The 12400-nt window shown below is 41.0% G+C and overlaps 1 long non-coding RNA gene across 6 annotated transcripts in view; it reads right to left on the reverse strand.

The window, feature by feature from the left end:
- The window catches only part of LOC136295293 (uncharacterized), a 96808-nt gene that overhangs the window by 21446 nt on the left and 62962 nt on the right, over window positions 1-12400 (reverse strand). Inside the window, exons 3-4 of one of the 6 annotated variants that reach the window (XR_010722629.1) lie at window positions 11323-11462; window positions 7160-7697 (exon numbers count right to left, since the gene is read on the reverse strand). The exons of 3 other annotated variants lie outside the window; for them this stretch is intronic. This is a non-coding gene — a long non-coding RNA (uncharacterized lncRNA). Of the gene's footprint in view, window positions 1-7159; window positions 7698-11322; window positions 11479-12400 lie in introns of those variants that run through there. 2 more of the 6 variants (XR_010722630.1, XR_010722631.1) reach the window with 2 other exon arrangements.

Genomic DNA, 12400 nt, shown 5'->3' on the forward strand with positions numbered 1-12400 from the left:
AGCAGCCAGATACATTCTGGACATGTGTGCAGCAGCTGCCCTGGCTGAACATCATTCCACTCAACTCCTCCCTGCACAACCTTGCATACTGGCTAAAATAGCAGGATCTCTTCAATTTACAGACAATTATGGAGAGAAAATGAGTCCTGGACACCTACAACCAGGCAGAGCTCACACAAAGGGCAAAGCCTAAGGCAGGTCTGCACCAGCGATCTGATTTCCTGTATTTTGGTTTCCCAGACATCACATTGAAGAGCAGTTTTTATACTGGGTCACATAAAGCCCACCTCCAGGGATTAGTCTTTTGAAGGAGGCTGTTTCAGTGCAGTATTTCAGAACGTTTTCTCTCAATGTTAGATCCAATTTATGTTACTCATCTCCCATATTTTCTTTGGGTGTATTTTTCTGAGAGTTTCCCCCCCATCAGTTGTTGTGAGTGCTTTAGGACAGCCTGAGCTTTGGGAAAGCACTGTTGGCTTACTCTGACTTGTTAGCACTAGTGTTCTACTCGGAAATCTAGGTCAGAACTAGGTTGACTGAAGATAAATTGCAGAGTACTCAAATATTATCTTCCAAAACTAGTTTGAAGGAGGAGGACTCATTGGGAAGGCTACAGATTACCAACAAAATCTGGGCATTTGCAGCTCAGAACAGGGAGCCTCAATGTACAACTACCATTCAGGAAAGAGTCCTTCAGTGCTGCTTGTCAGGAGAGTGAATAGAACACTTCCCATGTCTAGTTTTAATAAGAGGATTGATTTACTGAGAATGTTTTGGTATTGTGTGGTTACAGACTACTGGAATAGTTGCCCCTTCATCTTAACCAACTCCCTCACATCCATTCTTAGAAATAACTCTGGAGAGGAGCCAAAGAGGAAATAGCATTTCTAGATCTGCCAAAATATCATTTGATTAGTTTGGATATCGAGAAAAACCACCAGTGTTGTTTTTCTTGCTTGAAGTTACATAGGTCATACACAAACACTTTTATACCCTTTGAAAGAGGTGCAAAACTGCCAGCAACAGAAGAATGGCTGTTTCCCAGGCACATTCTTTGTGCTGGATCCAAAGTGCACACATTTTTCAGAATATTATTTCTATTCATCACCTTGCCAAACTTGGCAATGACTCAGTACTGCTATTGCCTCGGTGTGCTGTGCCCTAGGGCCCATCATTGTATGCTGATCCATTATGGCAGGTTAATAATCTGGAAGAAGCTTGTTCAGGTAAACACACCATGATAAAGAACCAACCCTAATGGTTATTTTCTTCAATTAGACTGCAGGTGAAGCAGGCTTGGAAAATTCTGAGGCCTCTGATAGAAAACTGGGGTTGAGAATTGTTTTGAATCAATGTTAGACAGCAAATTTGGCTTCAACGGGCATAGCTTCTAAAAGTTCCCCTTTATTAACAGTAGTTATGGAAGTTAAAAAAGCATTAATCTAAGAGTACAGCTTCCAAGTGTATCACTGATCCTCTTGCAAGAGTTTCACAGAACTAATTTACTATAGTAAAGAGCTTGATGGAATTACTCTTAACAGGTGAAAAAATTGAGCTTAAAACTTAAAACATTAAATTTATAATTTCTATTTCTCTGCTTTCTGTCTGTGGATCACGATGCTTCATGACAGCAGAGAGGATTTTTTAGTAGAATTTGTTTGCCTTCCCTCTACTGTACTGGAATGACAATCAGTTTTACTCTGCATCATACTAATTACACTGAGAGTACAGTGGCCAATAGGTGGACAGGATGGAAAAAGCAGCAGAAGTTCTATAACTTTGAAAAAGATTGCTATCCATAACTACAGTGCTGAAAAATAAAAAAAGGAAGCTCATCTACTCCCATTTAAATCAGGGGCTCTTCATACAACCTTTTCTAGTGCGGTATAATATTACTTTTTAATGGTCAACACCTCTTCCTGCCTCTAGTGAAGATCCTGTTCCAGTACTGAATGTAAATTTAGGATGGCATATGAGAGACAGTACCTGACTCAGCCTATGCTCTAAAAATTTGGATTGACTGACAAGTGAAAACCACCTTTACAGGACATTTTATAATCTTAAGACCCTTACTGGTTTCAATCTCCCTTGAAGATTGCAATTCAATGCCTGAGAAATGATGGGAGGAATGAAGAGAAAACTTGGAATATAAAAGTTAGAGAAGAGACAAATGGAAGTTCCACCCTCAAAATAAAATGCAGCCACACAGAAGCACTGAGCAAGGAAATGAGTGATGGTTTGATTGCCTCTCCTTACAATAGCTCTGAGGTTCTCTATAAAAGGCAGTAGCAAAATTGAGCATGACCATGTCATGTTCTCCCCTTTCAAGGTCTAAGTCTTAGAGAATTCCTAACCAAGCTCTAGGAAGAAAGATTAGCATCAAATACATTCTAGATTACATGTTTTACAGGTTTCCAGTGGCATGAAAGCATTTTGCTAGAAGCTTTTTACAGTTTATTTGGTGCTTAGGGTAAAATCAATAAATGGTTATAAATGTAAGAATTCTTTTTACTTTGGAGATGGAAACATACCTTCATGTGCTACGAACCCAGAACCAACAGAAGAATATCAGTGAATGTGGGTTTGGGGGGATTTTCACATCAAAATCAGCAAAACTCAGCACTTTAGGATTAAAATTACCAAGTGCCAAATCCTAGGAGAGATGTCTTAGACAACATTGTGCCTCATTCAGCAGCGTGCCTGGCCTGAATGGGTTTGCCTTGTGGATGCTGAGGGTAAGACTGCAACTTCTCAGCAACTGGAGGTCACCAACAGCTGGGGATCCAGCAGTGAAATAAGAATATGCAAGCTGAAGAGCTAAGAAAATGTGTAAAGCAGAAATTTTAATATATTGCAATCAGAGCTCCATCTATCATGTGTTTGTTACAGAGGAGCTGAGCCCTGTATAAACACCACAGAGATTGATGTAGTCAAACATGAAGAGCTGAGTATGTTTGCCTTGCTTTGCAACATACCAATGTATCTAAAAACATTATTTAACCCACTAAGCAGCTGGCTTGGGTACAAAGGAGAAGAGTTTCTCTTTTCTTGGATGACACTGCGCCTCCCACATCGGTGATTCATTCCTTGGGAGAAGCAGCCTTCTCTCCTGGCTTATAAACACATTTTGAGGTATCTGGCAACCCTGGTGATCTCTGCTCAGAATTCCTTCCCTTATCCTGCTTCCTCCTCAATTCAAACAGGCTCTTGAAATTTCAGTAGACAACCATAAATATCCTTATTGTTGTTGACAATTTCGTTGGAGAAAAAAAAATCAGTCCTTAAAAGGTTTGGGAAGAGGTCACACATTTAAACTGCATCTGTTCAAGAGCAAAGTACAAGTTTCCTGTGCTTTCCACATTAACTGCCAGTCCAGGAATTCACTGGTACAAACATCTCCCTAACGCCTGGGAAAAAAAAAAAAAGAAAAAGAAAAAAAACACCAACAAAACAAAAAAAACCCTCAGTCACAAGATTTTCACCACAAATTACAGGAAAGTAGGATTTTTAAGCACTATTTCTGGAAATTCAAATGCTAGACTGAAAGTGTTTCTTAATGGCATATTTACATGCTTGATGCTAAAATCGGAACTAGCCCAAATGTCTACATTTTTAATGAAAAACCATGATTGACCCAGTTTTAAATCACACAATCTGGTTAAAACCTTCATGTTTTTCAAAGAACACTGTGCTTTCTAAACTTATTTATATAAATTTACATTCAATTCCGTTTGAGTTTTTTTTCTCTCCTTTCTACAGTCTGTCTTTTCACTGTTTTCCTTCACCAGGAACTGAAGGATGTGATAAATGCAAACACCCAAGCAAAATTTCAACCTGAAATTCGTTTCAAAGGTTTACCAAAGACTTTGAAAAAAACTTTTCCTGACTAGTTGCATAAGTAAATTTAAATTTTTTCTTCACTATACATTTGTACACATACATACATGCTGTACATAGTAAGCAAGAATAAACATACTCTCATCCTAGTGATCCAAATAAGTGAAAGACTTCCACTCTGTATTCATCAGTTAATTTGCTCTGAAAGAAGTTTCTCTTCTTAAAGAGCTTTGCAGAGGTGAGTTCAAGCTTCTACCTTGTTTTGGACGATAGTCCTACCTTTCTCTGCAAAAAGAAGCATAAGAGCAATTGAAGGAATAAAAATGGCACAGGTTCATCCTTGAATCATATTAAAGGAGTATCTGGAGAAGCTGATAAAGGCACAGATTGCACTATCAGGGACTAAATTTCTACTGCTTTAAGAGCCTCATTTCTACTTTCTTCATAGGAAGCAATATTTTCCAAATGCTAAAGCGCTTTTGACAGGCTCAGCTTTGTCACAAGTTGGTTGGTAGTCACAGCATTTTCAGCCTATAAAAAGGAAACAAAGCTGGGAGCTGATCCAGAGTACAGGGTCTGCAGAGAGTTGGCTGAAATTACCTCAAACTGATTCCATCAGGCAGGACACTAAAAGATCACGACTGAAGGAGGAAAAAAACAGAAACAGGGACCAGCAGAAAACAACAAGGTAGTTCTCCTAGGAAAGCAATTTCAGCAAGAGATTATAATTTCTGAGAGATAGGGATTGCCATGTACAGATGCCTTTCCAGGTCCTTCAGGATAAATGGCGTGATTACAAAGAACAGTCACCCTGTAATAATAGATTACATTCTGACCTTAGTGACTGTCAACATTAAGAAAAGTGAGGTTTGCTTTCAAGTCAACACCCAAGCTGCTGAAATGACAGGCTCTGTCTATCCGTAATCAAACACAGCTCCAGCCCTGATCTTTGTGAGGGGAGAATGTCCTGCTTTCTGTTCAACCCCCCGCTACTTTTAGTCCCAAAAAGAAACATGGAAGTACCACAAGACTGCTGTTCGGAGAGAAAAAAATCCATCTAAATAGGACAGTGTAAGCCTGCCTCAAGTGACATTTGTAGTCAACCTTTATACGTATACAGCACATGGGGAAGCAGTAAAGCCAAACACTGGGGTATAAATATGCACTTTGAATATTTCCTTTATACAACTTTGGTGTTTTCCCCCCAGATGCCAAAGTCAGGAGGTGATTTGGAGCACACTGCAGTTCCAGCTGAGCAGGAATTGCAGTCCATGCTAACAGAGATGCTCCTTGCAGTCCCATGACTTCTGTCCTTCCAGAGCAGAAGAAAACAGGGCAAGCAGTTCACAGTGCGTGGAGATAAAACATAGATAAGACACATTCACTCATTTTCCAGCAGTGCTGGCTAATTGGTGAGGTCCCAGCTGACTGCAGGTTAGCAAATGTGATGCCCATCTATGAGAAGTGTTGGAATGACAGTCCCAGGAACTCTGGGCCTGTCAGTCTGATCTCAGTGCTGGGGAACATCATGGAGTGTTGGATTTAATATCCAATAATGGGACGGGGCAACTCAGAGGCTTTTCATGAGTTTTTTATATCAGTCTCAGTGAAGGTAGAGGCAAAAAAAGATGGTAAAACTCATGCCATAACAACAGAAGCCAAACTTCTTGTTTTCACATGGCCTTTTAAGAGTCGTTTAGCCAATAGTAATGCTAAAAGTTTACAAGCATCTACTTAAGCCAATCAATAAACACTACACGTACACCTTACAGCATACAGTAGTTGCTTGGTTTATGCTTTTTGTAGCTCAGAAATTTTCTATGCTCCAAATATTTCAAGGCCTAAAATTCAACCCTGTTTCAAACTTTCATCCATGTAAGCCTACCGCAATGCTGTAAAATGCTCTGCTTTTTCAGTTCCCACAATGGACCAGATCTTCCTGGGTGCCATCAGACAGCACCTACAGGACCACGAGGGGATCAGGCCCACACAGCATGGATCCCTGATGGGCCGGTTGGGCTTGAGCAACCTGATCTCCTTCTCTGACAAGAAGACCCACTTAAGAGATGAGGGAAAGGCTGTGACTATTGCCCTGGACTTCAGCAACACCTTTGACACCAACTCCCACAGTATCCTCCTAGAAAAACTGGTAGCCCCTGGCTTGGACAGCAGCACTTTTCACTGGCTAAAAACTGGCTGGAGGGCAGAGCCCAGAGAGGGGATGGTTACACCCAGCTGGCGCAGGTCACAAGTGAGGCTCCCCGGGGCTCAGTATTGGGGTCAGCTGTGTGCAGTATCTTTATCCATAATGCAGACCAGATGGAGCCCTCAGTCCGTGTGCAGGTGACTCCAAGTGTCACACTGGCTCAGAGTGTTCACCTGCTGGAGGGCAGGAGAGCCCTGCAGAGGGATCTGGACAGCCTGGACCAATGAGTCCAGGACAATGGCATGAAGTTCAATAAGCTGAAGTGCCAGGTCCTGCCCTTTGCTCCCAGCAAGACTCTGCAGAGCTACAGGCTGGGGGCAGAGTGGCTTTTCCAACCTAAACAATTCCAGAAGTGTCCTTCCTTCATCTGGAAGTCTTCTCAGCTACTGGGGGAACTGTAGAGCCAAAGCTGTGTAATGGCATGATCTGTTCTGACTTGCTACATTTAAAATACGAATGCATTCAAACTACTTGCTGCAATCATGAAGGATTTTCCTGTTCTGACAGTTGATTGCTACAATTCAAATGACCAGCTGACCATCTATCTTCTATTGTTCTTGGAGTTGTGGGTATTTTTTAACTGCACGCCATGTGCTTTACTGGAGCCACATTCCAAAGAAAAAACTCTCTGTTTTTGCCACCTGTGCACAGGTAGTGCTTAAAGGCGTAATGCAGTGGGGTTTGCTGGGATAGACTGACATACAGTAAAGGATTGGTTGAATTGGACATGCAACTTAACAGTGAATGAAAATCAAAACAGTCACAGCTGGATTTCAGTTCATGTCTCATTCAACGCTAGTCAAGCACAAACTGCAGTAGGTCTTTGTGCAGGCTATGAAAAATTCAAATTGTTTTTGTACTGTGACTTCATAATACTGAATTTTTAATATTTCTAGGCAAACTTTAGGTAAACAATCAAAGATGACACCTAAATTTTCTATGACTGTTCGAGAATAGGAGAAGTTCTCACCACCACACCAGTATACTTCTGAAAAATTAATCAAAGTGTTTGTGGCTAAACTAACCTTGAAATGAATACATTTATCAACGTTATTTTTGCAAGATGGTAATGTGCTTTATTTGAAATATTAAAAGCTAATTATTGGTGTTGCAAAATCTGAAACAAAATATATTCCTTTTTAGGTTTCCAGTTTTCATATTTCCATTTGCCTTTACAGTATAGAAGAGCAAAGGGACTCTTCTGGCAATCTACCAAGGGTGCTCACTGTGATCAAATATAACGGTAAAATAAACGGTAGCTCTTATTTTAAATATTTGACTTAAACTTTCTTACTTCCAAGATCCAGAGAGACATACCATCACTGGCCTGGACACGCCATACCTAATTTTTCTGGCTTCACCACGATAAAATCACAGTATCTCCCAAGGACAGAAGGTTTTCACCTGCACTGGAAATATCAGTGCTGCAATATTTTTGCATTCAACAGATTGCAAATTTTCTATGACTAACGACGGGCACTTGTAATAAACTTTGCTATCAGTGTATGACAAATTGAATGCTGAATCAACTCAAGTTCTTCTGCAGAACAGAGGAAGCTGTTGGGATATTCAGGCATCACCAGACACCACTTCTTTGCAGTTGTTGTCTCCTGGCACTAGAGAATGTAGATACACCTTCTGGATAGGCAGGTTTCTAGAATACAAAGAAGTTTTGCACTGCCCATTAAACAGGAGGCTGCATTAATAAAAAAGCTCTTTTCAAATCCACATCAAACAGAAAAAGAAGTTGTCATAGACTGTAATTATTCCCCAGCATCTTCAAGAAAGAAATGTGAAAAGCTGCTCAAATCTCAGTTTGCATCTATATCTCCCTCACACCATCTGGGATGGCAGAGGGTGCCTGATGCAAAGCTCCAGTCAGGTTATCTGTGTTGATTTCAGCTGGCTTTGAATCATGCTCTAAAAGAGGGGATGTTTCTTGCCTTTGAATAGCACTCAGTCACAATAATGCCTTTTTGGGCTACCTGAAAACAGAGGTCAGACAGAATCAAGGGAATAAAATGCAGCTATATTTATTTATTATTAAATATACTTAATAATATATTATTATTATTCAGGTACATTTAGGGCAGACAAAGGCCCCACAGGGGCTACACCCAAAAATGGATGACAGGTCATGGGTTTTCACCCATAAGTTTGGTCCATTTGCATATTGGGGGTTAATCTTCCAATTACAGCTTCAGGTAATGAAGTCATCTACCCCAAGTTTGCTCCCCCCAGCTCATTTTTGTCTCTGTCTCTCAGGGTCTGAGGCAGTGAGGTGTCCTTGATTCTCAGGTCTGGAGGAATTGCTGTGTCTGACCAAAAATGTGAGGACAGCAGCTCACACTGTATATGGAGTTTAGAGTTCTACACTAAAGAATTACAGGATTACAAATATACGAAAAGTATAAAAGCTGAAATCCTAAGGCATTATCAACAATACCCTGCAAAGACATTTCAGTAGCAACCAAAGAACTGCCGGGTGGACTGGCTGTCAGCTTTCACAAATCATACCAAGCACTCCCGGAGTTCTGTTGCAAAGAGGGTGAGGATAAGTTTCTAGATCTTAAATTACGCTTGTTTTGTAAGTAAATAACAACAGGCTGTTAGAGCACAAACAACTAAGGAACTCCTCAGCTCTTCTGGAGTTCTGACCTGCAAGGTTTGTGCACCTGGTTGGGATGCTAAGTTTAAATCACATAATGAACTCCTACTGCAGTAAATATTTACTTCCATCTGAGTGCTCTACTGCAGGTTTAATTTAGAGCACACTTGACCTGAGAAATTCAGGCTGCAGGCACCTCACCTGAGTATCCTTTTATACCAATGATGTAAGTTTGCCTTGAATATATTGCTATTAAACCTACGCTTGTTGCTATAAACCAACTAACAAACTCTGAATTTGATGGAGTACCTCATATCATGCTAGGCCAGGACCAGAACTTTGAAGGATGCAGCTTATTTCAGCCACTAAGCACAATCCAGAAATTGCTTCTTCAGCTCATTCTCAGGCTCTTCTTGGATGAGCCTGCAGTGAGTAGCATCCCAGTAATATACTCCACCCAAAAATAGCATTTTGCTTTCTTGGGTGTTATGGGTCTTGAATGCCACCTCACTGCACAGGACATATATGCTGCAGGCCAAGAAAAGTATGCTGCAAGTGTTCATGATTTTCATAGATTCTGGCCTTGTAAAAATCTGCAAAAATAACTTTATCCTAAATTCTTTCCAAGCTCCTCAGGCCCTCCTTGTTTGCTTCTTAGCATGAGATTTCTCTGTTCCTCAAACACTTTGGTCACAGTATGTGAACACAGCATCTAAATCAAAGTACAGGTTCCTTTAGCAATCCTGATCTTGTTCTGGCAAAAATTAGCTCCTGCTAGGCCATCCCATTCAGTCTTCTTTAGACAAGGAGTTTAATTCAGTAGAGAGCTTTAGCATATTCGTACTTATGAATATAAATATGATAATGCCTGCTTGGATTGTCCTTTAGCTGCCTCCAAAGATGGAGTGAGACAAGGCTTCTAGCAGCTTACAGCTGATTGAAAACATAGAACTGTTTGGTAGTTGACTCATAAAAATATCAGCATTCACAGTTTGCACAACGATTCCATTAAGCATCACAGCAGGGTGATGATGTTCAAGCAGCACAAAAAGAAGGAGCATCCTTTCTTGTGAACCAGCTTTGTTGGCATCCTGCAGTCTGATTCACTCATCAGGTATTTGAAACAAGATACCTTTGTATTGCTACTGGCACAATATCATGCAGCCTCGTAGGGTCTGTGAGGCTGAGAAGCAGAACAAAGAGTTTTCTGCAACTTGCAAGAAAGGGCAGTCTGATCGCTAGTTTGCTCTTTTCTTGTCCATTGCCCTGAACAGAGGTTGACCCGGAACACTCATGGCCAAGATGTCTATTGTTGGCAGCCTTGCCTAAAAGGTCACTCAAAGGAAGCACCATTACAATAACAGGTGAGCTAAAGAAAGGGTTCCAAAAAGCCCTCTTGCTTTAAAGTGTTCTGAAGTCTCCTTTTACAGTTGATTTCTCATTAAACACTTCAATTTTAGCAGGTGGTTATAACTGTTTAAGGCTGAGTTGATTAGATAATCAAAAATTCAAATCTGCTTGAACATTACCCTGAGAAATCATTGGCTCTTGTGCAAGATCCCAATGTATTTCTAGAAAACAAAACATTTTGACCTTAAATAGCTAATCCCTGTTCTTGCTATTTTATTTTGTGGTGTTATTTTCATACCAGTCACGTTATTATGAACATTGAAACACAAATGAATTTCTGCACAACAGGTTTGCATTGTTTGTAGGGGTGGTGGGAAGTCCTCAGGCCATTAAATGAGCTTGATATTAATCACAGTTCATGCCACAAACTTCAAACAGTTTGACAGACAGTACTCATTCTTGTAATTAACCACAGACTTGGTGCCCTCTTGCTTCAAGGCCGAAAACTTGAGTAAGTCAAAATTGTTTCATTACATTGTACATCCTACAGCCCTTCCAATCTCCCGCACAACTATCAATTACTTCAATCACTGATCTGCCATGTGTGATTTTTGGTGCCTGAGGCAGGCAAGGTAAATTACCTGCACAGCACATCAATTTTTTTTATGCTTGGGGTTTAAAGCCCTACATACAGCATGTGTGGTGGAAGGTCCTGAAATGCTGTGCTTGCCCCTACAGAAAACTCGAGAAGCTGGAATAGGTTGTTTTGTAAGGCAGAAGTTCATGTCATCATCATGGGGTAACCAAGCTGGAAGGGTTTAGAAGGGCCACTACACATCCCTGAACGGAGATACCCTTATAAAGTAGGTAAATTAATCACTGTGCCAAACCCTTAAGTGTCTACATATCAGCCAAGGCATCCAAATTCCTATGTTTTCCTTTCCAGAAAGGCATTTTACAACTGGCACTATGGGGTGAATGTTTGCTAGCTAAGTTTAGGACAAAGAGTAGGCAGGTGTCTCTTGCAAACCCCCTGATCCGGCACCTGCAGCACACAAAACCAGCATCTGACAGCACATCTGCTCCACAGCCACACTGTGCTCTCAGAGCCACCCAGTTTCAGGTCAGATAGGCTGGAACACCTGGAACTCCTGGTGCTTTGTGCCCTTGAGGCAGCTTCCAAACCAGGATGGAAGCTCATCCACATTAGAATGCCTTAGCAAAAGCTGCCTTGGATTTAGTTCTACAGGAAGGAGTTACCCACAGCATCAGTATCTTAATCTTTTCAGGTATAACATTATGTCCCTACATTTGCACTTACTTTTTCTGCTTAGTTATGCCAGAAGCCCTGGAAAGCAGACCTTTATTGGAGCAGATAATTCCCTTGCATAATCCAGTATCCATCCCACTTCACACTCTGCAAGGCTGCTGTTCCACATGGCAACTCTGCTGGGCAATCAGCTGAGGAGAAAGACAGCTGATGAATAATGGATGGCTGTTAGAGCTTCTGAATAACAGGACTGCTTAAGGGAGATAATAAAAGATAAATGTGCACTCCTGCACATCCTTCCAAACCCTGTATGTTTAGCACTTTGTTCTGTGCAGTTTTCTCAGCCTGTAAATAGGTATTCAGGGAGAAATCATGCAGCGGCAATGGAGAGGGGGTGGCTTTCAGTCTGACAAAGTCACTTAATGTACGCAGAGGTCACTTGAGGAGTCACCCTCGAAGAAACGAACTAAAGTACTTCCTTGCATTCATAAAAAGGGAGGTGCAACACTGTGGTCTCACACCAGAAGTAGTTTTGAGCCAGCTGGAAGCTCAGGTTCCTCGACACAACTCATTTTCAGAACCATAAATAGTTTCCAGATTCCAGGATCAAATCAACAGGTCACCTTTATTCTTTTAGCTCATTTAGAATATGCTTAAAGTAACTTTTAGTGGAGGTTTTAATATGGTTAACATGGATCAGTTTTGATATGCAGTGACCTCATTCATTTGCTGTGTTTTGAACATCAGACATGGTGCTCCTGAGGCTTGGAAAGCAACTGCTGCCCTGACCTGGAAACTACCCTTATTTCCAGGAACTCTTCTTCACAGTTCACCTGGTCCATTTTTCCTCTAAATCTGCTTGCATATGGCAACTCTCAGTTTCCTATCTCTTCCTAACCACCAATTTTCTCTGTGACGTATGCATTTCTTTCTTCCCTGTAACAGTCCTTACCTCTTATCCCCTCCCAAGGCACGTTAAGTTCTTCCTAATCTTCTATCATTACTCTCAGTCACATATTTCTTTTTTTTTCCAAAACTTCCGTCCAATGAAAGCAATATAATGGAGATCTATCTTCACACTGCCTCTCGAAACACATCTGTTCCCATTTTGTTCTAATGATGTGTTTTT

Source organism: Chamaea fasciata, unplaced genomic scaffold (assembly GCF_029207755.1).
Source record: "Chamaea fasciata isolate MVZ Bird 193981 ecotype frontalis unplaced genomic scaffold, bChaFas1.0.hap1 SCAF_11, whole genome shotgun sequence".
Lineage (NCBI taxonomy): Eukaryota > Metazoa > Chordata > Aves > Passeriformes > Sylviidae > Chamaea > Chamaea fasciata.